The sequence below is a fragment of the Gorilla gorilla genome, chromosome 23, assembly GCF_029281585.2.
Source record: "Gorilla gorilla gorilla isolate KB3781 chromosome 23, NHGRI_mGorGor1-v2.1_pri, whole genome shotgun sequence".
NCBI classification, from domain to species: domain Eukaryota; kingdom Metazoa; phylum Chordata; class Mammalia; order Primates; family Hominidae; genus Gorilla; species Gorilla gorilla.
Genome location: NC_086018.1, coordinates 6,248,180 through 6,275,440, shown reverse-complemented (window position 1 = coordinate 6,275,440; position 27,261 = coordinate 6,248,180). Strand labels below are relative to the sequence as shown.

General features: G+C 52.5%; 1 long non-coding RNA gene across 2 annotated transcripts in view; it reads left to right on the top strand.

Moving 5' to 3' along the window:
* Positions 1 to 2,403, top strand: part of LOC129529425 (uncharacterized) — a 24,684-nt gene extending 22,281 nt beyond the window's left edge. For both annotated transcript variants that reach the window (XR_010133193.1, XR_010133192.1), the window contains 3 exons: positions 1,404 to 1,500; positions 1,625 to 2,202; positions 2,313 to 2,403. This is a non-coding gene — a long non-coding RNA (uncharacterized lncRNA). The remainder of the gene's footprint in view (positions 1 to 1,403; positions 1,501 to 1,624; positions 2,203 to 2,312) is intronic.
* Positions 2,404 to 27,261: the final 24,858 nt, after the last annotated feature.

Here is a 27,261-nt window from a genome sequence, read left to right as displayed (position 1 = left end):
CCCCCTCCCTCCCTCCCCCCCTCCCCCCGCTCCCTCTCTCTCTCTTTCCTTCCTTGGTGCCTTCTCGGCTCACTGCTGCCGCTGCCTGTGCCTCCAAGGTTCAAGCAAACAGCAATTTTTGTATTTCGAGTAAAGACGGGATTTCACCATATTGGCCGGGCCGGTCTCGAACTCCCGACCTAGTGATCCGCCCGCCTCGGCCTCCCAAAGACTGCTGGGAGTACAGGCGTGAGCCACCACGCCCGGCCGATTCCTTCCTTTTTTTCAATCTTATTTTCTGAACGCTGCCGTGTGTGTATGAACATACATTTACACACACACAGTGATAAAACTATGTAAATGATACTTCCATAATACGTTTATATTATGTTACTTTTAATGGATGAATATGTATTAAAAACCCATTTCATTTACATACACGTGTGTATGTATATCCTTCCTCCCTCCCTTCCTTCCATTTATTATTTGTTAATACTTTTCGTGTATTTATGTTCTTTTCTTTTGGGGCTGGCCCGCCTGGTCTTCTCACTCTGGGCTCTGGTGACCTCAGCCTCCCAAATACCTGGGACTACAGGGATCTCTTCAGCCCGGGAGGGAGAGGCTAACGTGGGCTGTGATCGCGCACTTCCACTCCAGCTTACGTGAGGTGAGGTGGGGTGCAGGTGGGGTGCAGGTGGGGTGGGGTGGGGTGGGGTGGGGTGCAGAGAAAACAATTGATTGCGATCTTAATTGCCTTTTAGCTTCATTCATACCCTCTTATTTGCTTGTTTATTATCATGGGTTATTCTATGTCATTGTCATGTTCATCGTTTGCTTGCCTGCTTCCTTGCTTGTTTATTTCCTTCCTTCCCTCCCTCCCTCCCTCCCTCCCTCCCTCCCTCCCTCCCTCCCTCCCTCCCTTACTGGCAGGGTCTTCCTCTGTCTCTGCCGCCCAGGATCACCCCAACCTCAACGCTTTGGACCGACCGAACGGTCGTCCTGCCTCTGATCCCTCCCATCCCCATTACCTGAGACTACAGGCACGCACCACCACACCGGTTGACTTTTAGGTGGTTTCTCATGTTTTCCGTAGGTTGGTAGGTATGTATGTATGTGTGTAGGTATGTATGTATGTATGTACGTATGTATGTATGTATGTGAGTGAGACGGGTTTCGGGGTTCTATCATGTTGCCCACGCTGGTCTCGAACTCCTCTTCTCACGCAATCCGCCTGCCTGCTTCGGCCGCCCACACTGCTGCTATGACAGGCGTGAGACACTGCACCTGGCTCATTCTATAGTTGCCTGCCTGCCTGCCTGTCTATCAATCGTCTTCTTTTGAGGACGGATGTGCTCTCGCTTTGGTGTCCATGCTCTGGGCACACGTGATCTCTTTTTAAACTTCTATGATGATTATTATTGTAGGTGTCATCTCACATGTCCGGGTGATTGCAAACTTTTAGGCTCCAGAGATCCTCCCGCATCGGCCTCCCGGAGTGCTGTGATGACACGCGTGGGCACGGTACGCTCTGGTCATGTTTGTCATGGGTCGGTTCTTTCCGTGTTTGATACGGGGACTGCGAACAAATAAAATGTGGAGACGCGTCTCACCGATCCGCCTTTTCTTTTTTTTCTTTTCTCCTTAGACGGAGTTTCACTCTTGTCGCCCAGGGTGGAGGACGATGGCGCGATGTCGGCTCACCGCACCCTCCGCCTCCCAGGTTCGAGTGATTCTCCTGCCTCAGCCTTCACGAGTAGCTGGAATGACAGCAATGAGCCATCGTGCCCGGCTAGGTTTTCTAGTTTTAGTACACATGGGGTTTCTCCATCTTAGTCAGGCTGGTCTTCAACTTCCGACCATTGGAGAATTTTAACTTTCTTGGTGGTTGTTTTTCTTTTTCTGTTTTTCTTTTCTTTTCTTTTCTTTCCTTCTCCTTCCCCCCCCCACCCCCCCTTGTCCTCCTCCTCCTCCTCCTCCTGCTCTTTCATTTCTTTCAGCTGGGCTCTCCTACTTGTGTTGCTCTGTTGCTCACGCTGGTCTCAAACTCCTGGCCTTGACACTTCTCCCGTCACATCCGCCGTCTGGTTGTTGAAATGAGCATCTCTCGTCAAATGGAAAAGATGAAAGAAATAAACACGAAGACGAAAAGCACGGTGTGAAGGTTTCTCTTGCCGTCTCCCAGGGTGTACCTTGGACCCAGAAACACGTTGGGAGCTTGGCTGAGTGACTGGGTTTTCGGTGCTGAAACCTCCCGAGGGCCTCCTTCCCTCTCCCCCTTGTCCCCGCTTCTCCCCCAGCCGAGGCTCCCACCGCCACCCTGGCATTTTCCATAGGAGAGGTATGGGAGAGGACTGACGCGCCTTCCACATCTATATCCTGCCGGACGTCTCTGGCTCGGCGTGCCCCACCGGCTACCTGCCACCTTCCAGGGACCTCTGAGGCGGATGCTCCCCCCCCTTCCCCGTCAGGTCCCGCTACCCTCCCCCGGCTGGCCGTTGCCAGGCGACCCCAGGGGAACCGCGTGGACGCTGCCTTCGGATCCTCCGGCGAAGACTTCCACCGGATGCCCCGGGTGGGCCGGATGGGATGAGACTGGACCACCCCGGACCGTGCTGTTCTTGGGAGTGGGTTGACGTACAGGGTGGACTGGCAGCCCCAGCATTGTAAAGGGTGCGTGGGTATGGAAATGTCACGTAGGATGCCCTCCTTCCCTTCGGTCTGCCTTCAGCTGCCTCAGGCGTGAAGACAACTTCCCATCGGAACCTCTTTTCTTCCCTTTCTCCAGCACGCAGATGAGAGGGAAAAACAGCTCAATAGATACTGCTGACCTTCATTTGGGGAATCCTCAGTCATCTACACACAAGACAGGTGACTAGGCAGGGACACAGATCAAACACTATTTCCGGGTCCTCGTGGTGGGGATTGGTCTCTCTCTCTCTCTCTCTCTCTCACACACACGCACGCACGCACACACACACACACACACACACAATTTCCATATCTAGTTCGCAAAGCACACTCACTTCCCCTTTTCACGGTACGCAGGCTGAGTAAAACCCACCCCACCCTCCACCCGTTGGCTGACGAAACCCCTTCTCTACAATGTATGAAAAAGATGATCTGGGCCGGGCACGCTGGCTCACGCCTGTCATTCCGGCACTTTGGGAGGCCGAGGCGGGTGGATCGCTTGGGGCCCGGAGTTCGAGACCGGGCTGGCCGACGTGGCGAAACCCCGTCTCTCTGAAAAATAGAACAATGAGCCGGGCCTGGTGGCGTGGGCTTGGAATCACGACCACTCAGGAGACTGGGGCGGGCGAGTTGTTCCAACCGGGGAGGCCGAGGTTGCGATGAGCTGAGGTCGTGCCATGGCAATCCAGCCTGGATGACGGAGCGAGACCCTGTCTCGATAGAATCATGATGTTTTTAGAAGATGAGTTGTGCGTGGTGATGGCCGCCTGGAGTCGCAGCTACTCGGGAGGCTGAGATAAGGAGAAGATCACTTGAGGCCCCACAGGTCGAGGCTTCGGTCGTCCGTGACCCACTGTATCCTGGTCAGTCACCGGTCAAGGAGATAGGCCCCCTCCCCGTTTGCTTTTCTTTTCTTCCCTTCTCTTTTCTTCTCTTTTCTTTTTTTCCTTCTTTCCTTCTTTCTTTCTTCTCTTTCTTTCTTTCTTCCTTTCTTCCTTCCCCTCTTTCTTTCCTGCCTTACTGCCTTCCTGCCTTCCTGCGTTTCTTCTTTTCTTCTTTCCTCCCTTCCTCCCTTCCTTCTTTCCTCCCGCCTCAGCCTCCCAAAGTGCTGGGATGACTGGCGTGAGGCACCATGCCTGCTTGGCCTAAAGAGACCGTCTTGGAAAGTGAGACACAGAGAGCGCCTTCCAGTGATCTCATTGACTGATTTAGAGACGGCATCTCGCTCCGTCACCCCAGCAGTGGTGCCACCATAACTCACTCCCTGCAGCGTGGACGCTCCTGGACTCGAGCGATCCTTCCACCTCAGCCTCCAGAGTACAGAACCTGGGACCGCAGGCACGTGCCACTGTGCCCACACTATTTTTAATTATTTTTTCCCCCCCGAGACAGAGTCTCCCTCTCGTGGCCTAGACTGCGGTGCGGTGGCGCGATCTTGGCTCACCGCAACCTCTGCCTCCCGGTTTCAAGCGATTCTCCTGCATCGGCCTCCTGAGTAGCTGGGATGGCGGGCATGCGCCGCCACGTCTGGCTGATTTTGTATTTTTAGTGGAGATGGGGCTTCTCCATGTTGATCGGGCTGGTCTCAAACTCCCGACCTCAGGTGATCCGCCCTCCCCGGCCTCCGGAAGTGCTGGGATGACAGGCGTGGGCCACCGCGCCCGGCCTTCATTTTTAAATGTTTTCCCACAGACGGGGTCTCATCATTTCGTTGCAACCCTCCCGCCCGGCGTCTCAAAGTGCTGGCGTGACGTGCGTGAGCCACTGCGCCTGGACTCCGGGGAATGATTCACGATCGCTGTACTCATCCTTTCTTTCTTTCTTTCTTTCTTTCTTTCTTTCTTTCTTTCTTTCTTTCTTATTTATTGATGAATTATTTTATGATTTATTTGTGTACTTATTTTCAGACGGAGTCTCGCTCTGGGCGGGGCGGGGCGAGGCGAGGCGAGGCACAGCGCATCGCTTTGGAAGCCGCGGCAACGCCTTTGAAAGCCCCATTCATATGCACAGAGCCTTATTCCCTTCCTGGAGTTGGAGCTCATGCCTTCCATAGCCTTGGGCTTCTCTCCATTCGGAAGCTTTGACAGGCGCAACCCCACCCAGAGGCTGGCTGCGGCTGAGGATTAGGGGGTGTGTTGGGGCTTGAAAAGTGGGTCCCCTAGTTTTGATACCTCAGCCGACACATCCGCCGACCACCATCGCTTTCTCGCCCTCTGAGATCCCCCCCGCCTCCACCGCCTTGCAGGCTCACCTCTTACTTTCATTTCTTTCTTCCTTTCTTGCGTTTGAGGAGGGGGTGCGGGAATGAGGGTGTGTGTGGGGAGGGGGTGCGGGGTGGGGACGGAGGAGAGCGTCCTAAGGGTCGATTTAGTGTCATGCCTCTTTCACCGCCACCACCGAAGCTGAAAGCAACGATCCGCTAACTACCGCGTGTTCTCATCTAGAAGTGGGAACTTACAGATGAGAGTCCTTGCATAGGCAGAACGAGGGGGACCAGGGACGCGGAAGCCTGCTTGGCGGAGGAGGGGTGCAAGGAGAGACACCTTCAGGAAAAAAAACAAAACACGAATACTGTCGGACACAGCACTGACTACCCGGGTGATGAAATCATCTGCACACTGAACACCCCCGTCACAAGTTTACCTATGTAACAATCTTGCTCATGTATGCTTGAACCACAAATAAAAGGGGGGGGAGAGAGAGATAGAGAGAGAGAGAGAGGTAAAACGAAACACCACCTCCTTGACCTGAGTCAGGGGGTTTCTGGCCTTTTGGGAGAACGTTCAACAACAATGCAGTATTTGGGCCTGTTCTTTTGTTTTTCTTCTTTTCTTTCTTTTTTTTGGACTGAGTCTCTCTCGCTCTGTCACCCAGGCTGCGGTGCAGTGGCGCTCTCTCGGCTCACTGAAACCTCTGCTTCCCGGGTTCCAGTGATTCTTCTCCGGTAGCTGGGATTACAGGCGCGCACCATGACGGCCGGCTCGTATTTCTATTTTTAGTAGAGACGGGGTTTCTCCATGTTGGCCATGCTGGTCTCGAACTCCTGACCTCAAATGATCCGCCTTCCTGGGCCTCCCAAGGTGCTGGGACGACAGGCCTGTGCCGCCGGGATTTCAGCCTTTAAAAGCGCGGGCCCTGCCAACTTTCGCTGCGGCCCTTACGCTCAGAATGACGTGTCCTCTCTGCCCTAGGTTGACTCCTTGAGTCCCCTAGGCCATTGCACTGTAGCCTGGGCAGCAAGAGCCAAACTCCGTTCCCCCACCTCCCCACGCAAAAACTAACTAACTAACTAAACTAACTAACTAACTAACTAAAATCTCTACACGTCACCTCTAAGTGTGTGTTCCCGTGAGTGATTTCTAAGAAATGGCACTGTACACTGAACGCAGTGGCTCACGTCTGTCATCCCGAGGTCAGGAGTTCGAGACCAGCCCGGCCAACGTGGTGAAACCCCGTCTCTACTGAAAATACGAAATTCAGTCAGGCGCCGTGGGGCAGGCACCTGTCATCCCAGCTACTCGGGAGGCTGGGGCGGAAGAATTGCTTGAACCTGGCAGGCGGAGGTTGCAGTGACCCAAGATCGCGCCACTGCACTACAGCCTGGGCGACAGAGTGAGACTCAGTCTCCAGATAAATACATACATACATACATACATACATCATACAAGAAAGACAAAAAGAAAAGAAAGAGAAAATGAAAGAAAAGGCACTGTATCGCTACTGGGCTAGGACCTTCTCTCTGTCTGTTTCTCTCTGTCTCTCTCTGTTCGTCTCTGTCTTTCTCTCTGTGTCTCTTTCTCTGTCTGTCTGTCTGTCTGTCTCTTTCTTTCTCTCTGTCTCTGTCTTTGTCTCTCTCTCTCCCTCTCTGCCTGTCTCACTGTGTCTGTCTTCTGTCTTACTCTCTTTCTCTCCCCGTCTGTCTCTCTCTCCCTCCCTGTCTGTTTCTCTCTCTCTCTTTATGTCTGTTTCTGTCTCTCTCTGTCTGTCTCTTTCTCTGTCTGTCTGCCCCTCTCTTTCTTTTTCTGTGTCTCTCTGTCTGTCTGTCTCTCTCTCTCTCTCTCTCTGTGACTATCTTCTGTCTTACTCTCTTTCTCTGCCTGTCTGTCTGTCTCTCTCTGTCTCTCCCTCCCTTTCTGTTTCTCTCTCTCTCTCCCTCTCTCGCTCTCTCTGTCTTTCTCTCTTTCTGTCTGTTTCTCTGTCTCTCTCTGTCCGTCTCTGTCTTTTTCTATCTGTCTGTCTCTCTCTTTCTTTCTGTCTGTCTCTGTCTCTCTCTCTCTCTCTCTGCTTGTCTCTCTCACTGTGTCTGTCTTCTGTCTTACTCTCCTTCTCTGCCTGTCCATCTGTCTGTCTGTCTGTCTCTCTCTCTCTCTCCCTCCCTTTCTGTTTCTCTCTCGCTCTCTCTCTGCCTGTTTCTCTCTTTCTCTGTCGGTCTCTGTCTGTCTCTTTCTCTCTGTCTCTGTCTCTCTCTCTCTCTGCCTGTCTCACTGTGTCTGTCTTCTGTCTTATTCTCTTTCTCTCTCTGTCTGTCTCTCTCTCTCCCTTCCTGTCTGTTTCTCTCTCTCTCTCTTTCTGCCTGTTTCTCTCTGTCTGTCTCTGTCTTTCTCTGTCTGTCTGCCTCTCTCTTTCTTTTTCTGCGTCTCTCTGTCTCTCTCTCTCTGTTCCTATCTTCTGTCTTACTCTGTTTCTCTGCCTGCCTGTCTGTCTGTCTGTCTGTCTGTCTCTCTCTCTGTCTTTCTCCCTCCCTTTCTCTTTCTCTCTCTCTGTCTCTCTCTCTTTCTGTCTGTTTCTCTCTGTCTCTCTGTCCATCTCTCTTTCTCTGTCTCCCTCTTTCTCTCTGTCTCTGCCTCTCTCTCGCTCTCTCTCTGTCTCTCTCACTGTGTGTGTCTGTCTTCTGTCTTACTCTCCTTCTCTGCCTGTCCGTCTGTCTGTCTGTCTCTCCCTCTCTCCCCCTCCCTTTCTGTTTCTCTCTCTCTCTCTCTTTCTGTCTGTTTCTCTCTTTCTCTCTCTGTCTGTCTCTTTCTCTGTCTGTCTCTCTCTTTCTTTTTCTCTGTCTCTCTCTGCGTCTGTCTCTCTGTCTGTGCCTATCTTCTGTCTTACTCTCTTTCTCTGCCTGTCTGTCTGTCTCTCTCTCTCTGTCTGTCTCCCTCCCTCCCTCCCTGTCTGTCTGTTTCTCTCTCTGTCTCTCTCTCTCTCTGTCCATCTCTGTCTGTCTCTTTCTCTTTCTCTCTCTTTCTTTCTCTCTGTCTCTGTCTCTCTCTCTCTCTGCCTGTCTCTCTCACTGTGTCTGTCTTCTGTCTTACTCTCTTTCTCTGCCTGCCTGTCTTTCTGTCTGTCTGGCTCTCTCCCTCCATGTCTCTCTCTCTCTCTCACTCACTCTCTCTCCATCTCTCTCTCTCTCTTTCTGTCTGTTTCTCTCTGTCTCTGTCTGTCTGTCTGTCTCTCTCTCTCTGTTTGTCTTTCTCCCTCCCTGTCTGTCTCTCTCTCTCTCTCTCTGTCTCTGTCTCTCTCTCTTTCTCTTTCTGTCTGTTTCTCTCTATCTCTCGCTGTCCATCTCTGTCTTTCTATGTCTCTCTCTTTCTCTGTCAGTCCGTCAGACACCCCCGTGCCGGGTAGGGCCCTGCCCCTTCCACGAAAGTGAGAAGCGCGTGCTTCGGTGCTTAGAGAGGCCGAGAGGAATCTAGACAGACGGGCCTTGCTGGGCTTCCCCACTCGGTGTATGATTTCGGGAGATCGAGGCCGGGTCCCCGCTTGGATGCGAGGGGCATTTTCAGACTTTTCTCTCGGTCACGTCTGGCGTCCGGACTTCTCCTATTTCCCTGATAAGCTCCTCGACTTAAACATAAACGGTTAAGGCCGGACCCAACACGGCGAAACCCCGTCTCTACTAAAACTACAAAGCTGAGTCGGGAGCGGCAGGGCAGGCCCCTGTAATGCCAGCTCCTCGGGAGGCTGAGGCGGGAAAATCGCTTGAACCTGGGAGGCGGAGGCTGCAGGGAGCCGAGATCGCGCCACTGCACTATGGCCCAGGCTGTAGAGTGAGTGAGACTCTGTCTCTAAATAAATAAGCAAATTCATGAATTCATTAATTCTTTTCCCTGCTGACGGACATTCGCAGGCATCGGTTGTCTTCGGGCATCACCTAGCGGCCACTGTTATTGAAAGTCGAGGTGACACGGAGGGAGGTCTCGCCGACTTCACCGAGCCTGGGGCAACGGGTTTCTCTCTCTCCCTTCTGGAGGCCCCTCCCTCTCTCCCTCGTTGCCTAGGGAACCTCCGCCCTGGCGGGGGCCCTATTGTTCTTTGATCGGCGCTTTAGTTTTCTTTGTGTTTTGGCGCCTAGACTCTTCTACTTGGGCTTTGGGAAGGGTCAGTTTAATTTTCAAGTTGCCCCCCGGCTCCCCCCACTACCCACCTCCCTTCACCTTAATTTAGTGAGTCGGTTAGGTGGGTTTCCCCCAAAACCCCCACCCCCCCGCCTCCCAACACCCCGCTTGGAAACCTTCCAGAGCCACCCCGGTGTGCCTCCGTCTTCTCTGCCCTTCCCCCACCCCTTGCCGGCGATCTCATTCTTGCCAGGCTGACATTTGCATCGGTGGGCGTCAGGCCTCACTCAGGGGCCACCGTTTTGGAAGATGGGGGGCGGCACGGTCCCACTTCCCCAGAGGCAGCTTGGGCCGATGGCATAGCCCTTGACCCACGTGGGCAAGCGGGCGGGTCTGCAGTTGTGGGGCTTTTCCCCCCGCTTTCCGCCTCAGGCCTCCCTCCCTAGGAAAGCTTCACCCTGGCTGGGTCTCGGTCACCTTTTATCATGATGTTTTAGTTTCTCCGCCCTCCGGCCAGCATAGTTTCACAATGCGAAGGGCGTCACAGCTCTAGTGTGGGCCCTCTTAGTACTTGCCCAAAATAGAAACGCTTTCTGAAAACTAATAACTTTGCTCACTTAAGATTTCCAGGGACGGTGCCTTGGCCCGTGTTTCTTGGCTTGTTTTGTTTTGTTTTGTTCGTGTTTTTCCTTTCCGGTATGTATTTCTTTTCAAGTGAAGTAGAAATCCCCAGTTTTCAGGAGGACGTCTATTTTCCCCAAGACATGTTAGCTGCTGTTTTTTCCTGTTGTTAACTAGCGCTTTTGTGAATCCCTCAACGTGCAGTGAGAGCCGGTTGATGTTTACTATACTTCATCATGACATCTTATTTTCTAGAAATCCGTAGGCGAATGCTGCTGCTGCTCTTGTTGCTGTTGTTGTTGTCGTTGCTGTTGTCGTTGTCGTTGTTGTTGTTGTTGTTGTTGTTGTTTTCAAAGTATACCCCGGCCACAGTTTATGGGATCAAAAGCACTATAAAATGTGTGTGATTATTTCTTGAGCACGCCCTTCCTCCCCCTCTCTCTGTCTGTCTGTCTGTCTCTGTCTCTCTCTTTCTCTGTCTGTCTTCTCTCTGTGTGTGTGTGTCTCTCTCTCTCTGCCTGTCTGTTTCTCTCTCTCTGTCTCTCTCTGCCTGTCTGTTTCTCTCTCTCTGTCTCTCTCTCTCTGCCTGTCTCTCTCACTGTGTCTGTCTTCTGTCTTACTCCCTTTCTCTGCCTGCCTGTCTGTCTGTCTCTCTCTCTCTCTCTCTCTCTCCCTGTCTGTCTGTATGTTTCTCTCTGTCTCTGTCTCTCTCTTTCTGTTTCTCTCTCTCCGTCTCTGTCTTTCTCTGTCTCTTTCTCTGTCTGTCTGTCTCTCTCTTTCTTTCTCTCTGTCTCTCTCTCTGCCTGTCTCTCTCACTCTGTCTGTCTTCTGTCTTACTCTCTCTCTCTGCCTGCCTGTCTCTCTCACTCTGTCTGTCTTCTGTCTTACTCTCTCTCTCTGCCTGCCTGTCTCTCTCACTCTCAACCTGTCACCTGCCTGACCAGTGCAGGGTTATAATGTCCGAATGTTCCCTAAGGCGGATCAAATGCAAGGGTCTGTCACCTGGGTGACCACTGCAGAATTATGATGTCACAATGCCTCCTTTGGCAGATCGCAGACAAGGGCCTGTCACCTGGGTGCCCAGTGCAGTGTTATGATGTCATAATGCCCCCTTAGGTAGATCACAGACAATGGCCTGTCACCTGGGTGTCCAGTGCAGTGTTATGATGTCACAATGCCCCCTTAGGCAGATCAAAGACAAGGGCCTGTCACTTGGATGACCAGTGCACAGTTATGAGATCACAGTGACCCCTTAGGCAGATCTAAGGCATGGGCCTGTCACCTGGGTGACCAGTGCACAGTTATGATGTCACAATGACCCCTTAGGCAGGTGAAAAACCAGGGCCTGTCACCTGGGTGACCAGTGCGGAGTTATGATGTCACAATGCCGCCTTCGGCAGACCACAGACAAGGGCCTGTCACCTGGGTGACCAGTGCGGAGTTTTGACTTCACAATGCCCCCTTAGGCAGATCACAGACAAGGGCTTGTCAGCTGGGTGACTCGTGCAGAGTTATGATGTCACAATGCCCCTTAGGCAGATCATAGAAAAGGGCCGGTCACCTGGGTGTCCAGTGCAGAGTTATAATGTCACAATGCCCTCTTAGGATGATCAAAGACAATGGCCTGTCACCTGGGTCACCAGTGCAGAGTTATGATGTCACAATGCACCCTTAGGCAGATAACAGACAAGGGCCTATCACCTGGTTTACCAGTGCAGAGTTATGATGTCACAATGCCCCCTTAGGCAGATCACAGCCAAGGGCCTGTCACCTGGCCAATCAGTGCAGAGTTAGGATGTCACAAAGCCCCCTTAGGCAGATCACAACAATAGCCTGTCACGTGGGTGACCAGTGCAGAGTTATGACGTCACAATGTCCGCTTAATCAGATCACAGAGAAGAACCTGTCTCCTGGGTGACCATTGCTGAGATATGATGTCATAGTGCCCAATTAGGCGTATCACAGACAAGGCTTTCTTACCTGGGTGTCCAGTGCAGAGTTAAGATGTCACAATGCCCCCTTAGGCAGATCAAAGACAAGGGTCTGTCACCAGGGTGACCAGTACAGGGTGATGATGTCACAATGCCCCCTTAGGCATACCACAGACAAGGGTCTGTCACCTGGGTGACCTGTGGAGAGTTATGATGTCACAATGCCCCCTTAGGCAGATAAAGGACAAGGGTCTGTCACCTGGGTGACCCATGCAGAGTTATAATGTCACAATGCCCCCTTAGGCAGATGAAATTCCAAGGCCTGTCACCTGGGTGACCACTGCAGAGTTATGATGTCACAATGCCCCCTTAGGCAGAACACAGACTAGGGTCTGTCACCTGGGTGACCCGTGCAGAGTTATGATGTCAGAATTCCCCGTTCGGCCTATCAAAGACAAGGGTCTGTCACCTCGGTGACCCGTGCAGAGTTATGATGTCACAATGCCCCCTAAGGCAGATCATAGACTTGTGCCTATCACCTGGGCGACCCGTGCAGAATTATGATGTCAGAATGCCCCCTTAGGCAGAACACAGACAAGGGTCTCCCACATCGGTGACCCGTGCAGAATTATGATGTCACAATGACCTCTTAGAACAAAGACAAGGGTCTGTCACCTTGGTGAGCCATGCAGAATTATGATGTCACAATGCCCCCTTAGGCACATCACAGACAAGGGCCTGTCACCTTGGTGACCCATGCAGATTTATGATGTAACAATGCCCCCTTACGCAGATCACAGTCAAGGGCTTTCACCTGTGTGACCTGTGCAGTGTTATGATGTCACAATGCCCCCTTAGGCAGATCACAAACAAGGGCCTGTCACCTGGGTGAGCCGTGCAGAGTTGTTATGTCACAAAGCCCCCTTAGGCAGATCAAAGACAAGGGAATGTCACCTGGGTGACCCGTGCAGAGTTATGATATCACAATGCCCCCTTAGGCAGATCACAGACAAGGGACTGTGACCTGGGTGACCCGTGCAGTCATATGATGTCCCTATGCCCACTTAGGCAGATTGCAGACAAGGGTCTGTCACCTGGGTGACCCATGCAGAGTTATGATGTCACAATGCCCCCTTAGGCTGATCAAAGTGAAAGGCCTGTCACCTGGGTGACCAGTGCAGAGTTATGATGTCACAGTGCCCCATTAGGCAGATCAAATGCCAGGGTCTGTCACCTGGGTGACGAGTGCACAGTTATGATGTCACAATGCCCCCTTAGGCAGATCACTGACAAGGGCCTGTCACCTGTGTGCCCACTGTAGAGTTATGATGTCACAATGCCCCCTTAGGCAGATCACAGACAAGGGCCTGTCACCTGGGCGCCCAGTGCAGAGTTATGATATCACAAAGCCCCCTTAGGCAGATCACAGACAAGGACCTGTCACCTGGGTGCCCAGTGCAGCGTTATGATGTCACAATGCCCCCTTAGGCAGATGAAATGCCAGGGCCTGTCACCTGGGTGACCCGTGCAGAGTTATAATGTCACAATGCCCCCATAGGCAGATGAAATTCCAGGGCCTGTCACCTGGGTGACCACTGCAGAGTTATGATGTCACAATGCCCCCTTAGGTAGAACACAGACTAGGGTCTGTCACCTGGGAGACCCGTGCAGAATTATGATGTCAGAATTCCCCTTTCGGCATGTCAATGTCAAGGGTCTGTCACCTCGGTGACCCGTGCAGGGGTATGATGTCACAATGCCCCCTAAGGCAGATCATAGACTAGGGCCTATCACCTGGGTGACCAGTGCAGAAATATGAAGTCAGAATGCCCCCTTAGGCACATCACAGACAAGGGTCTCTCACCTGGTTGACCCGTGCAGAGTTATGGTGCCACAATGACCTCTTAGTCAGAACAAAGACAAGGGTCTGTCACCTGGGTGAGCCGTGCAGAATTATGATGTCACGATGCCCCCTAAGGCACATCACCGACAAGGGCCTGTCACCTGGGGGACCCGTGAAGATTTATGATGTCACAATGCCCCCTTATGCAGATCACAGTCAAGGGCCATTCACCTGTGTGACCCGTGCAGAGTAATGGTGCCACAATGCCCCCTGAGGCAGATCACAGACAAGGGTCTGTCACCTGGGAGACCAGTGCAGAGTTATGATGTCACAATGGCCCCTTAGGCAGATCACGGACAAGTGTCTGTCACCAGGTTGACCAGTGCAGATTGATGATGACACATTGCACCCTTAGGCAGATCACAGACATGGGTTTGTCACCAGGGTGACCAGGGAAGAGTTATGATGTCACCATGCCCCTTAGACAGATCACAGACAAGGGTGTGTCACCTGGGTGACCAGTGCACAGTCATGAAGTCACATTGCCCCCTGAGGCAGATCACAGACAAGGTTCTGTCACCACGGTGACCATTGCAGAGTTATGATGTCACCATGCTCCCTTAGGCAGATCACAGACAATGATCTGTCACCTGGGTGACCAGTGCAGAGTTATGATGTCATAATGCCCCATTAGGCACATAAAGGACAAGGGTCTGTCACCAGGGTGACCAGTGCAGAGTTACAATGTCACAATGCCCCGTTAGGTAGTTCACAGACAAGGGTCTGTCACCTGGTTGTCCAGTGGAGAGTTATGATGTCAAAATGCCCCCTTAAGCAGATCAGAGACAAGGGTCTGTCACCTGGGTGACCAGTGAAGTGTTATGAGGTCACAATGCCCACTTAGGCAGATCTAATGCCTGGGCCTGTCACCTGGGTGACCATTACAGAGTTATGAAGTCACAATGCCCCCTTAGGTAGATCAAAGGCCAGAGCCTGTCGCCTGTGTGACCAGTGCAGAGTTATGATGTCACAATGCCCCTTTAGGCTGCTCAAAGGTCAGGGCCTGTCACCTGGGTGACCAGTGCAGAGTTATGATGTCACAATGCCCTCTTAGGCAGATCACAGACAAGGGTCTGTCACCTGGGTGACCAGTGCAGATTTATGATGTCACAATGCCCACTTTGGCATATCAAAGACAAGGGTCTGTCACCTGTGTGACCCGTGGAGAGTTATGATGTCAGAATGCCCCCTTACGCAGATCACAGACAAGGTTCTGACACCTGGGTGACGGGGCAGTGTTATGATGTCACAATGACCCCTGAGGCAGATCACAGACAAGGGTCTGTCACATGGGTGTCCATTGCCGAGTTATGATGCCACAATTCCCCCTTAGGCAGATGAAAGACAAGGGTCTGTCACCTGGGTGACCAGTGCAGAGTTATGATGTCACAATGCCAATGTAGGCAGTTCACAGACATGGGTCTGCCACCTGGGTGACCAATGCAGAGTTATGATGTCACAATGCACCCTTAGGCACATCACAGACAAGGGTCTCTCACCTGTGTGACCAGTGCAGAGTTATGATGTCACAATGCTCCCTTAGGCAGATCACCGAAAAGGGTCTTATGCCAGGGTGACCAGTGCAGAGTTAGGATGTCATAATGTCCCCTTAGGCAGATCACAGACAAGGGTCGGTCACCTGGGTGACCAGTGCATGCTTATGATGTGACAATGCCCCCTTAGGCATATCACAGACAAGGGTCTGTCACCACGGTGACCGGTGCAGAGTTATGATGTCAAAATGCCCTTTTAGGCGGATCACAGACAAGGGTGTGTCACCTGGGTGACCAGTGCAGAGTTATGATGTCACTATTCCCCCTTAGGCGGATCAAAGACAAGGGTCTGTCACCTGGGTGACCAGTGCAGTGTTATGATGTCACAATGCCCCCTAAGGCATATCACAAAAAAAGGTCTGTCACCTGGGTGACCAGTGAAGTGTTATGATGTCACATTGCTCCCTTAGGAAGATAACGGACAAGGGTCTGTCACCAGTGTGACCATTGCAGAGTTATGATGTCACTATGGCCCGTTAGGCAGTTGAAAGACAAGGGTCTGCCACCTGGTTGACCGGTGCATAGTTATGATGTCACAATGCTCCCTTAGGCAGATCACAGACAAGGGTCTTTCACCTGGGTGACCAGTGCAGAGTTATGATGTCACAATGCCCCCTTAGGCAGATCACAGACAAGGGTCTGTCACGTGGGTGACTAGTGCAGAGTTATGATGTCACAATTCCCCCTTCGGCAGATCTTAGAAAAGGGTCTGTCACCACTGTTACCAGTGCAGAGTTATTATGTCACAGTGCCCCCTCAGGCACATCACAGACAAGGGTCTGTCACCTGGCTGACCAGTCCAGAGTTATGATGTCACAATGAACCCTTAGACAGATCACAGGCAGGTATCTGTCACCTGGGTGACAAGTGCAGAGTTACGGTGTCACAATGCCCCCTTAGGCAGATCACAGACAAGGGCCTGTAACCTGGGTGACCAGTGCAGAGTTATGATGTCACAATGCCCCCTTAGGCAGATCAAAGTCAAGGGCCTGTCACCTGGGTAACCGGTGCAGATTTACTATGTCACAATGCCCCCTTAGGCAGATCAAAGACAAGGGCCTGTCACCTGGGTGCCAGTGCAGAGTTATGATGTCACAATTCCCCCTTAGGCAGATCACAGAGAAGGGCCTGTCTCCTGGCTGAACAGTGCAGAGTTAGGATGTCACAATGCCCTCTTAGGAAGATCACAGAGAAGGACCTGTCACCTGGGTGACAAGTGCAGAATTATGATGTCACAATGCCCACTTAGGCAGATCACAGAGAAGGGCCTATCACCTGGGTGACCAGTGCCGGGTTATGATGTCACAGTGCCCCCTTAGGCACATCACAGACAAGGGTCTGTCACTTGGGTCACCAGTGCAGGGTTATGATGTCACAATGCACCCTTAGGAAGATCACAGACAAGGGTCTGTCACCTGGGTGACCAGTGCAGAGTTATGATGTCACAGTGTTCCCTTAGGCAGATCACAGAAAAGGGCCTGTCACCTGGGTGGCCAGTGCAGTGTTATGATGTCACAATGCCCCCTTAGGCAGATCTGAGTCAATGGCCGGTCAACTGGGTGACCAGTGAAGAGTTATGGTGTCACAATACCCCTTAGGCAGATCACAGACAAGGGTCTGTCACCTGGGTGACCAGTGCTGAGATACGATGTCACAATGCCCAATTAGGCATATGACAGACAAGGATTTGTCACCTGGATGACCAGTGCAGAATTATGATGTCACAATGCCCCCTTAGGCAGTTCACAGACAAGGTTCTGTCATCAGGGTGACCAGTGCAGAGTTATGATGACACAAGGCCCCCTTAGGCAGACCACAGACAAGGGTCTGTCACCTGGGTGACCAGTGCAGAGTTATGGTGTCACAATGCCAGCTTAGGCAGATGAAAGTCCAGGGCCTGACACTGGGTGTCCGGTACAGAGTTATGATGTCACAATGCCACCTTAGGCAGATCAAAACAAGGGCCTGTCAACTCGGTGACCAGTTCAGGGTTATGATGTCACAATGCAACCTTAGGCAGATCACTGACAAGGGTCCTTCACCTGGGTTACCGGTGCAGAGTTATGATGTCCCAATGGCACCTTAGGCAGACAACAGACAACGGCCTGTGACCTGGGTGACCAGTGCAGAGTTAGGCTGTCACAATGCCCACTTAGGAGGATCACAGACAAGGGCCTGTCACCTGGGTCCCCAGTGCAGAGTTATGAAGTCACAATGCCCCGTTAGGCAGATCAAACACAGGGGTCTGTCATCTCGGTGACCAGTGCAGAGTTATGATGTCACAATGCCCCCTTAGGCAGATAACAGACAAGGGCCTGTCACCTGGGTGGCCGGTGGAGAGTTATCATGTCACAATGCCCCCTTAGGCAGATCACAGACAAGGGTCTGTCACCTGGATGACCCGTGCAGAGTTATGATGTCACAATGCCCCCTTAGGCAGATCACTGACAAGGGCCGGTCCCCTGGGTGACCATTGAAGAGTTATGATGTCACAAAGCCCCCTTAGGCAGATCACAGACCAGGGCCTGTCACCTGGGGGCCAGTGCAAATTTATGATGCTGCAATGTCCCCTTAGGCAGATCACAGACAAGGGCCTGTCACCTGGGTGACCAGTGAAGAGTTATGATGTCACAATGCCCCCTTAGGCAGATCAGGGACAAGGGCCTGTCACCAGAGAGACCAGTGCAGAGTTATGATGTCATAATGCCCCCTTAGGCAGATCACAGACTAGGGTCTGTCTCCTGGGTGACCCGTGCAGAGGTATGATATGAGAATGCCCACTTAGGCAGACCACAGACAAGGGGCTGTCACCTGGTTGAGCAGTGCAGAGTTATGATGTCATATTGCCCTCTTAGGCAGATCACAGACAAGGGCCTGTCACCTGGATGACCAGTGCAGAGTTATGATGTCACAATGCACCCTTAGGCAGATCACAGACTAGGGCCTGTAAAATGGGTGCCCAGTGCAGAGTTATGATGTCACAATGCCCCCTTAGGAAGATCACAGACAAAGGCCTGTCACCTGTTGGCCCAGTGCAGGGTTATGATTTCAAAAGCCCCCTTAGGCAGATCACAGACAAGGGCCTGTCAGCTGGGTTCTCAGTGCAGAGTTATGATGTCACAATGCCCCCAAAGGCAGATCACAGACAAGGGCCTGTCAACTGGGTGACCAGTGCAGAGTTATGATGTCACAATGCCCCCTTAGGCAGATCACAGACAAGGGCCTGACACCTGGGTGACCAGTGCAGAGTTATGATGTCACAAAGCCCCTTTAGGCAGATCACAGACAAAGGCCTGTCACCTGGGTGCCCAGTGAAGAGTTATGATGTCACAATGCCCCCTTAGGCAGATGAAAGGCCAGGGCCTGTCACCTGGGTGCCCAGTGCAGAGTTATGATGTCACAATGCCCCCTTAGGCAGATCACAGACAAGGGCCTGTCACCTGGGTGACCCGTGCAGAGTTATGATGTCACAATGCCTCCTTAGGCAGATCACAGAAAAAGGCCTGTCACCTCGGTGACACTTGCAGAGTTATGTTTTCACAATGCCCCCTTAGGCAGATCACAGACAAGGGTCTGTCACCTGCGTGACCTGTGCAGAGTTATGATGTCACAATGCCCCCTTAGGCAGATCAACGACAAGGTCCTGTCACCTGGGTGTCCAGTGAAGAATTATGATGTCACATTGCACCCTAAGGCACATCATAGACCAGGGCCCTTCACCTGGGTGACCAGTGCAGGTTTATGATGTCACAATGCACCCTTAGGCAGATCACAGAGAAAGGCCAGTCACCTGGTTGCCCTGTGCAGAGTTATGATGACACAATGCCCCCTTAGGCAGATGAAAGGCCAGGGCCTGTCACCTGGGTGCCCAGTGCAGAGTTATGATGTCACAATGCCCCCTTAGGCAGATCACAGACAAGGGCCTGTGACCTCTGTGACCAGTGGAGGATTATGATGTCACAATGCCCCCTTAGGCAGATCACTGAGAAGGGTCTGTCACTTGGGTGCCCAGTGCAGAGTTATGATGTCACAATGCCCCCTTAGGAAGATGAAAGGCCTGGGAACGTCACCTGGGTGACCAGTGCAGAATTATGATGACACAATGCACCCTTAGGAAGATCAAATTCCAGGGCCTGTCACCTCGGTGCCCAGGGCAGTGTTATGATGTCACAATGCCCCCTTAGGCAGATGACAGACGAGGGGCTCTAACCTGGGTGAACCCGTGCAGAGTTATTATGTCACAATGCCGCCTTAGGCAGATCACAGACAACGGCCTGTCACCTCGGTGACACTTGCAGAGTTATGATGTCACAATGCCCCTTAAGACAGATCACAGACAAGGTCCTGTCACCTGGGTGACCTGTGCAGTGTTATGATGTCACAATGAACCCTTAGGCAGATCCCCGACAAGGGCCTGTTACCTGGGTGCTCAGTGCAGAATTATGAAGTCACAATGCCCCCTTAGGCAGATCACAGACAAGGGTCTGTCACCTGGGTGTCCAGTGCAGAGTTATGATGTCACAATGCCCCCTACGGCAGATCACAGACAAAGGCCTGTCACCTGGGTGCCCAGTGCAGAGTTATGACGTCACAATGGCCCCTTAGGCAGATGAAAGGCCAGGGCCTGTCACCTGTGTGACCATTGCAGTGTTATTATGTCACAAAGCCCCCTTAGGCACATCACAGACCAGGGCCTGACACCTGGGTGACCAGTGCAAAATTATGATGTCAGAATGACCCCTTAGACAGATCAAAGACAAGGCTCTGTCATCTCGGTGACCTGTGCAGAGGTATGATGTCACAATGCCCCCTTAGGCAGATCACACACAGGGGACTCTCACCTGGGTGACCCGTGCAAAATTATGATGTCACAATGACCCCTTAGGCAGAACAAAGACAAGGGTCTGTCACCTGGGTGATGTGTGCAGAGTTATGATGTCACAATTATCCCTTAGGCAGATCACAGACAAGGGCCTGTCACCTGGGTGACCCGTGCAGAGTTATGATGCCACAATGCCCCTTCAGGCTGATCACAGACAAGGGCCTGTCACCGGGGTGACCAGTGGAGAGTTATGATGCCACAATGCCCCTTTAGGCTGATCACAGACAAGGGCCGGTCACCTGTGTGACCCGTGCAGTTATGATGTCTCAAGGCCCCCTTAGGCAGATCACAGACAAGGGCCTGTCACCTGGGTGACCAGTGCAGAGTTATGATGTCACTATGCCCCCTTAGGCAGATCACAGACAAGGGTCAGTCACCTGGGTGACCAGTGCAGAGTTATGATGTCACAACGGCCCCATAGGCAGATCAAAGTAAAGGGCCTGTCACCTGGGTGCCCAGTGCACAGTTATGATGTGACAATGCCCCCTTAGGCAGATCACAGACAACAACCTGTTACCTGGTAGACCAGTGCAGAGTTATGATGTCACAATGCCCCTTTAGGCAGATCACAGGCAAGGGTCTGTCAGCTGGGTGACCCGTGCAGATTTATGATATCACAATGTCCCCTTTGGCAGATCGAAGACTAGGGTCTGTCACCTGGGTGACCCGTGCAGAGTTATGATGTCACAATGTCCCCTTAGGCAGATCGCAGACTAGGGTCTGTCACCTGGGTGACCCGTGCAGAGTTATGAGGTCACAATGCCCCCTTAGGCAGATCGCAGACAAGGGCCTGTCACCTGTTACATTACATTGCAGAGTAATGATGTCACAATACCCCCATAGGCAGATCACAGACCAGGGTCTGACACTGGGTGACCAGTGCAATGTTATGATGTCAGAATGCCCCCTTAGGCAGATCAAAGACAAGGGTCTGTCATCTCGGTGACCAGTGCATAGTTATGATGTCACAATGCCCCCTAAGGCAGATCACAGACAAGGGCCTGTCACCTGGGTGACCCGTGCAGAGTTATGATGTCACAATGCCCCCTTAGGCACATCACAGACAAGGGTCTGTCACCTGGGTGACCCGCGCAGTGTAATGATGACACAATGACCCCTTAGGCAGAAGGAAAACAAGGGTCTGTCTCCTGGGTGACCTGTGCAGAGTTATGATGTCACAATGCCCCCTTAGGCAGATCACAGACAAGGGCCTGTCACCCGGGTTTCCCGTGCAGAGCCATGATATCACAATGCCCCCTTAGGCCGATCACACACAAGGGCCTTGTCACCTGTTTGACCCGTCCAGAGTTATGATGTCCCAATGTCCCCTAAGGCGGATCACAACAAGGGCCGGTCACCTGGGTGACCCATGTAGAGTTATGATGTCACGGTGCCCCCTTAGGCAGATCACAGACAAGGGCGTGTCACCTGGGTGCCCAGTGCAGAGTTATGATGTCACAGTGAGCCCTTAGGCAGATCCCAGACCAGGGACAGACCCCTGGGTAACCAGTGCGGCGCTATGTTGTCAGAATGCCCCATTAGGCAGAACAAAGACAAGGGTGTGTCATCTCGGTGACCCATGAAGAGTTATGACGTCACAATTCCCCTAAACTAGATCACAGACAAGGGCCTGTCACCTGGGTGACCCGTGTGGAATTGTGATGTCACAATGCCCCCTTAGGCAGATCACAGACAAGGGTCTGTCACCTGCGTGACCCGTGCATAGTTATGATGTCACAATGCCCCCTTAGGCAGATGAAAGGCCAGGGCCTGTCACCTGGGTGCCCAGTGCAGAGTTATGATGTCACAATGCCCCCTTAGGCAGATCACAGACAAGGGCCTCTCACCTGGGTGACCCATGCAGAGTTATGATGTCACAATGCCTCCTTAGTCAGATCACAGAAAAAGGCCTGTCACCTCGGTGACACCTGCAGAGTTGTGTTGTCACAATGCCCCCTTAGGCAGATCACAGACAAAGGTCTGTCACCTGCGTGACCTGTGCAAAGTTATGATGTCACATTGCCCCCTTAGGCAGATCATAGACCAGGGCCCTTCACCTGGGTGACCAGTGCAGTTTTATGATGTCACAATGCACCCTTAGGCAGATCACAGAGAAAGGCCTGTCACCTGGGTGCCCATTGCAGAGTTATGATGTCACAATGCTCCCTTAGGCAGATGAAAGGCCAGGGCCTGTCACCTGGTTTACCTGTGCAGAGTTATGATGTCACTAAGCCACCTTAGGCAGGTCACAGAAAAGAGCCTGACACCTGGGTGACCCGTGCAGAGTTACGATGTCACTATTCCCCCTTAGGCAGATCACAGACAAGGGCCTGTCTCCTGGGTGCCCAGTGAAGTGTTATGATGTCACAATGCCCCCTTAGGCAGATCACAGACAAGGGCCTGTCACCTGGGTGCCCAGTGCAGTGTTATGATGACACAATGCCCCCTTAGGCATATCACAGACAACGGCCTGTCACCTGGGTGACCTGTGCAGAGTTATGATGTCACAATGCCACCTTAGGCAGATCACAGACAAGGCCCTGTCACCTGGGTGACCAGTGCAGAGTCATGATGTCACAATGCCCCCTTAGCAGATCACAGACAAGGGCCTGTCACCTGGGTGTCCTGTGGAGAGTTATGAAGTCACAATGCCCCCTTAGGCAGATCACAGGCAAGGGTCTGTCACCTGGGTGACCCGTGCAGATTTATGATATCACAATGTCCCCTTTGGCAGATCGCAGACTAGGGTCTGTCACCTGTGTGACCGTGCAGAGTTATGATGTAACAATGCCCCCTTAGGCAGATCGCAGACAAGGGCCTGTCACCTGTTACATTACATTGCAGAGTAATGATGTCACAATACCCCCATAGGCAGATCACAGACCAGGGTCTGACGCTGGGTGACCAGTGCAATGTTATGATGTCAGAATGCCCCCTTAGGCAGATCAAAGACAAGGGTCTGTCATCTCGGTGACCAGTGCATAGTTATGATGTCACAATGCCCCCTAAGGCAGATAACAGACAAGGGTCTGTCACCTGGGTGGCCGGTGGAGAGTTATCATGTCACAATGCCCCCTTAGGCAGATCACAGACAAGGGTCTGTCACCTGGATGACCCGTGCAGAGTTATGATGTCACAATGCCCCCTTAGGCAGATCACTGACAAGGGCCGGTCCCCTGGGTGACCATTGAAGAGTTATGATGTCACAAAGCCCCCTTAGGCAGATCACAGACCAGGGCCTGTCACCTGGGGGCCAGTGCAAATTTATGATGCTGCAATGTCCCCTTAGGCAGATCACAGACAAGGGCCTGTCACCTGGGTGACCAGTGAAGAGTTATGATGTCACAATGCCCCCTTAGGCAGATCAGGGACAAGGGCCTGTCACCAGAGAGACCAGTGCAGAGTTATGATGTCATAATGCCCCCTTAGGCAGATCACAGACTAGGGTCTGTCTCCTGGGTGACCCGTGCAGAGGTATGATATGAGAATGCCCACTTAGGCAGACCACAGACAAGGGGCTGTCACCTGGTTGAGCAGTGCAGAGTTATGATGTCATATTGCCCTCTTAGGCAGATCACAGACAAGGGCCTGTCACCTGGATGACCAGTGCAGAGTTATGATGTCACAATGCACCCTTAGGCAGATCACAGACTAGGGCCTGTAAAATGGGTGCCCAGTGCAGAGTTATGATGTCACAATGCCCCCTTAGGAAGATCACAGACAAAGGCCTGTCACCTGTTGGCCCAGTGCAGGGTTATGATTTCAAAAGCCCCCTTAGGCAGATCACAGACAAGGGCCTGTCAGCTGGGTTCTCAGTGCAGAGTTATGATGTCACAATGCCCCCAAAGGCAGATCACAGACAAGGGCCTGTCAACTGGGTGACCAGTGCAGAGTTATGATGTCACAATGCCCCCTTAGGCAGATCACAGACAAGGGCCTGACACCTGGGTGACCAGTGCAGAGTTATGATGTCACAAAGCCCCTTTAGGCAGATCACAGACAAAGGCCTGTCACCTGGGTGCCCAGTGAAGAGTTATGATGTCACAATGCCCCCTTAGGCAGATGAAAGGCCAGGGCCTGTCACCTGGGTGCCCAGTGCAGAGTTATGATGTCACAATGCCCCCTTAGGCAGATCACAGACAAGGGCCTGTCACCTGGGTGACCCGTGCAGAGTTATGATGTCACAATGCCTCCTTAGGCAGATCACAGGAAAAGGCCTGTCACCTCGGTGACACTTGCAGAGTTATGTTTTCACAATGCCCCCTTAGGCAGATCACAGACAAGGGTCTGTCACCTGCGTGACCTGTGCAGAGTTATGATGTCACAATGCCCCCTTAGGCAGATCAACGACAAGGTCCTGTCACCTGGGTGTCCAGTGAAGAATTATGATGTCACATTGCACCCTAAGGCACATCATAGACCAGGGCCCTTCACCTGGGTGACCAGTGCAGGTTTATGATGTCACAATGCACCCTTAGGCAGATCACAGAGAAAGGCCAGTCACCTGGTTGCCCTGTGCAGAGTTATGATGACACAATGCCCCCTTAGGCAGATGAAAGGCCAGGGCCTGTCACCTGGGTGCCCAGTGCAGAGTTATGATGTCACAATGCCCCCTTAGGCAGATCACAGACAAGGGCCTGTGACCTCTGTGACCAGTGGAGGATTATGATGTCACAATGCCCCCTTAGGCAGATCACTGAGAAGGGTCTGTCACTTGGGTGCCCAGTGCAGAGTTATGATGTCACAATGCCCCCTTAGGAAGATGAAAGGCCTGGGAACGTCACCTGGGTGACCAGTGCAGAATTATGATGACACAATGCACCCTTAGGAAGATCAAATTCCAGGGCCTGTCACCTCGGTGCCCAGGGCAGTGTTATGATGTCACAATGCCCCCTTAGGCAGATGACAGACGAGGGGCTCTAACCTGGGTGAACCCGTGCAGAGTTATTATGTCACAATGCCGCCTTAGGCAGATCACAGACAACGGCCTGTCACCTCGGTGACACTTGCAGAGTTATGATGTCACAATGCCCCTTAAGACAGATCACAGACAAGGTCCTGTCACCTGGGTGACCTGTGCAGTGTTATGATGTCACAATGAACCCTTAGGCAGATCCCCGACAAGGGCCTGTTACCTGGGTGCTCAGTGCAGAATTATGAAGTCACAATGCCCCCTTAGGCAGATCACAGACAAGGGTCTGTCACCTGGGTGTCCAGTGCAGAGTTATGATGTCACAATGCCCCCTACGGCAGATCACAGACAAAGGCCTGTCACCTGGGTGCCCAGTGCAGAGTTATGACGTCACAATGGCCCCTTAGGCAGATGAAAGGCCAGGGCCTGTCACCTGTGTGACCATTGCAGTGTTATTATGTCACAAAGCCCCCTTAGGCACATCACAGACCAGGGCCTGACACCTGGGTGACCAGTGCAAAATTATGATGTCAGAATGACCCCTTAGACAGATCAAAGACAAGGCTCTGTCATCTCGGTGACCTGTGCAGAGGTATGATGTCACAATGCCCCCTTAGGCAGATCACACACAGGGGACTCTCACCTGGGTGACCCGTGCAAAATTATGATGTCACAATGACCCCTTAGGCAGAACAAAGACAAGGGTCTGTCACCTGGGTGATGTGTGCAGAGTTATGATGTCACAATTATCCCTTAGGCAGATCACAGACAAGGGCCTGTCACCTGGGTGACCCGTGCAGAGTTATGATGCCACAATGCCCCTTCAGGCTGATCACAGACAAGGGCCTGTCACCGGGGTGACCAGTGGAGAGTTATGATGCCACAATGCCCCTTTAGGCTGATCACAGACAAGGGCCGGTCACCTGTGTGACCCGTGCAGTTATGATGTCTCAAGGCCCCCTTAGGCAGATCACAGACAAGGGCCTGTCACCTGGGTGACCAGTGCAGAGTTATGATGTCACTATGCCCCCTTAGGCAGATCACAGACAAGGGTCAGTCACCTGGGTGACCAGTGCAGAGTTATGATGTCACAACGGCCCCATAGGCAGATCAAAGTAAAGGGCCTGTCACCTGGGTGCCCAGTGCACAGTTATGATGTGACAATGCCCCCTTAGGCAGATCACAGACAACAACCTGTTACCTGGTAGACCAGTGCAGAGTTATGATGTCACAATGCCCCTTTAGGCAGATCACAGGCAAGGGTCTGTCAGCTGGGTGACCCGTGCAGATTTATGATATCACAATGTCCCCTTTGGCAGATCGAAGACTAGGGTCTGTCACCTGGGTGACCCGTGCAGAGTTATGATGTCACAATGTCCCCTTAGGCAGATCGCAGACTAGGGTCTGTCACCTGGGTGACCCGTGCAGAGTTATGAGGTCACAATGCCCCCTTAGGCAGATCGCAGACAAGGGCCTGTCACCTGTTACATTACATTGCAGAGTAATGATGTCACAATACCCCCATAGGCAGATCACAGACCAGGGTCTGACACTGGGTGACCAGTGCAATGTTATGATGTCAGAATGCCCCCTTAGGCAGATCAAAGACAAGGGTCTGTCATCTCGGTGACCAGTGCATAGTTATGATGTCACAATGCCCCCTAAGGCAGATCACAGACAAGGGCCTGTCACCTGGGTGACCCGTGCAGAGTTATGATGTCACAATGCCCCCTTAGGCACATCACAGACAAGGGTCTGTCACCTGGGTGACCCGCGCAGTGTAATGATGACACAATGACCCCTTAGGCAGAAGGAAAACAAGGGTCTGTCTCCTGGGTGACCTGTGCAGAGTTATGATGTCACAATGCCCCCTTAGGCAGATCACAGACAAGGGCCTGTCACCCGGGTTTCCCGTGCAGAGCCATGATATCACAATGCCCCCTTAGGCCGATCACACACAAGGGCCTTGTCACCTGTTTGACCCGTCCAGAGTTATGATGTCTCAATGTCCCCTAAGGCGGATCACAACAAGGGCCGGTCACCTGGGTGACCCATGTAGAGTTATGATGTCACGGTGCCCCCTTAGGCAGATCACAGACAAGGGCGTGTCACCTGGGTGCCCAGTGCAGAGTTATGATGTCACAGTGAGCCCTTAGGCAGATCCCAGACCAGGGACAGACCCCTGGGTAACCAGTGCGGCGCTATGTTGTCAGAATGCCCCATTAGGCAGAACAAAGACAAGGGTGTGTCATCTCGGTGACCCATGAAGAGTTATGACGTCACAATTCCCCTAAACTAGATCACAGACAAGGGCCTGTCACCTGGGTGACCCGTGTGGAATTGTGATGTCACAATGCCCCCTTAGGCAGATCACAGACAAGGGTCTGTCACCTGCGTGACCCGTGCATAGTTATGATGTCACAATGCCCCCTTAGGCAGATGAAAGGCCAGGGCCTGTCACCTGGGTGC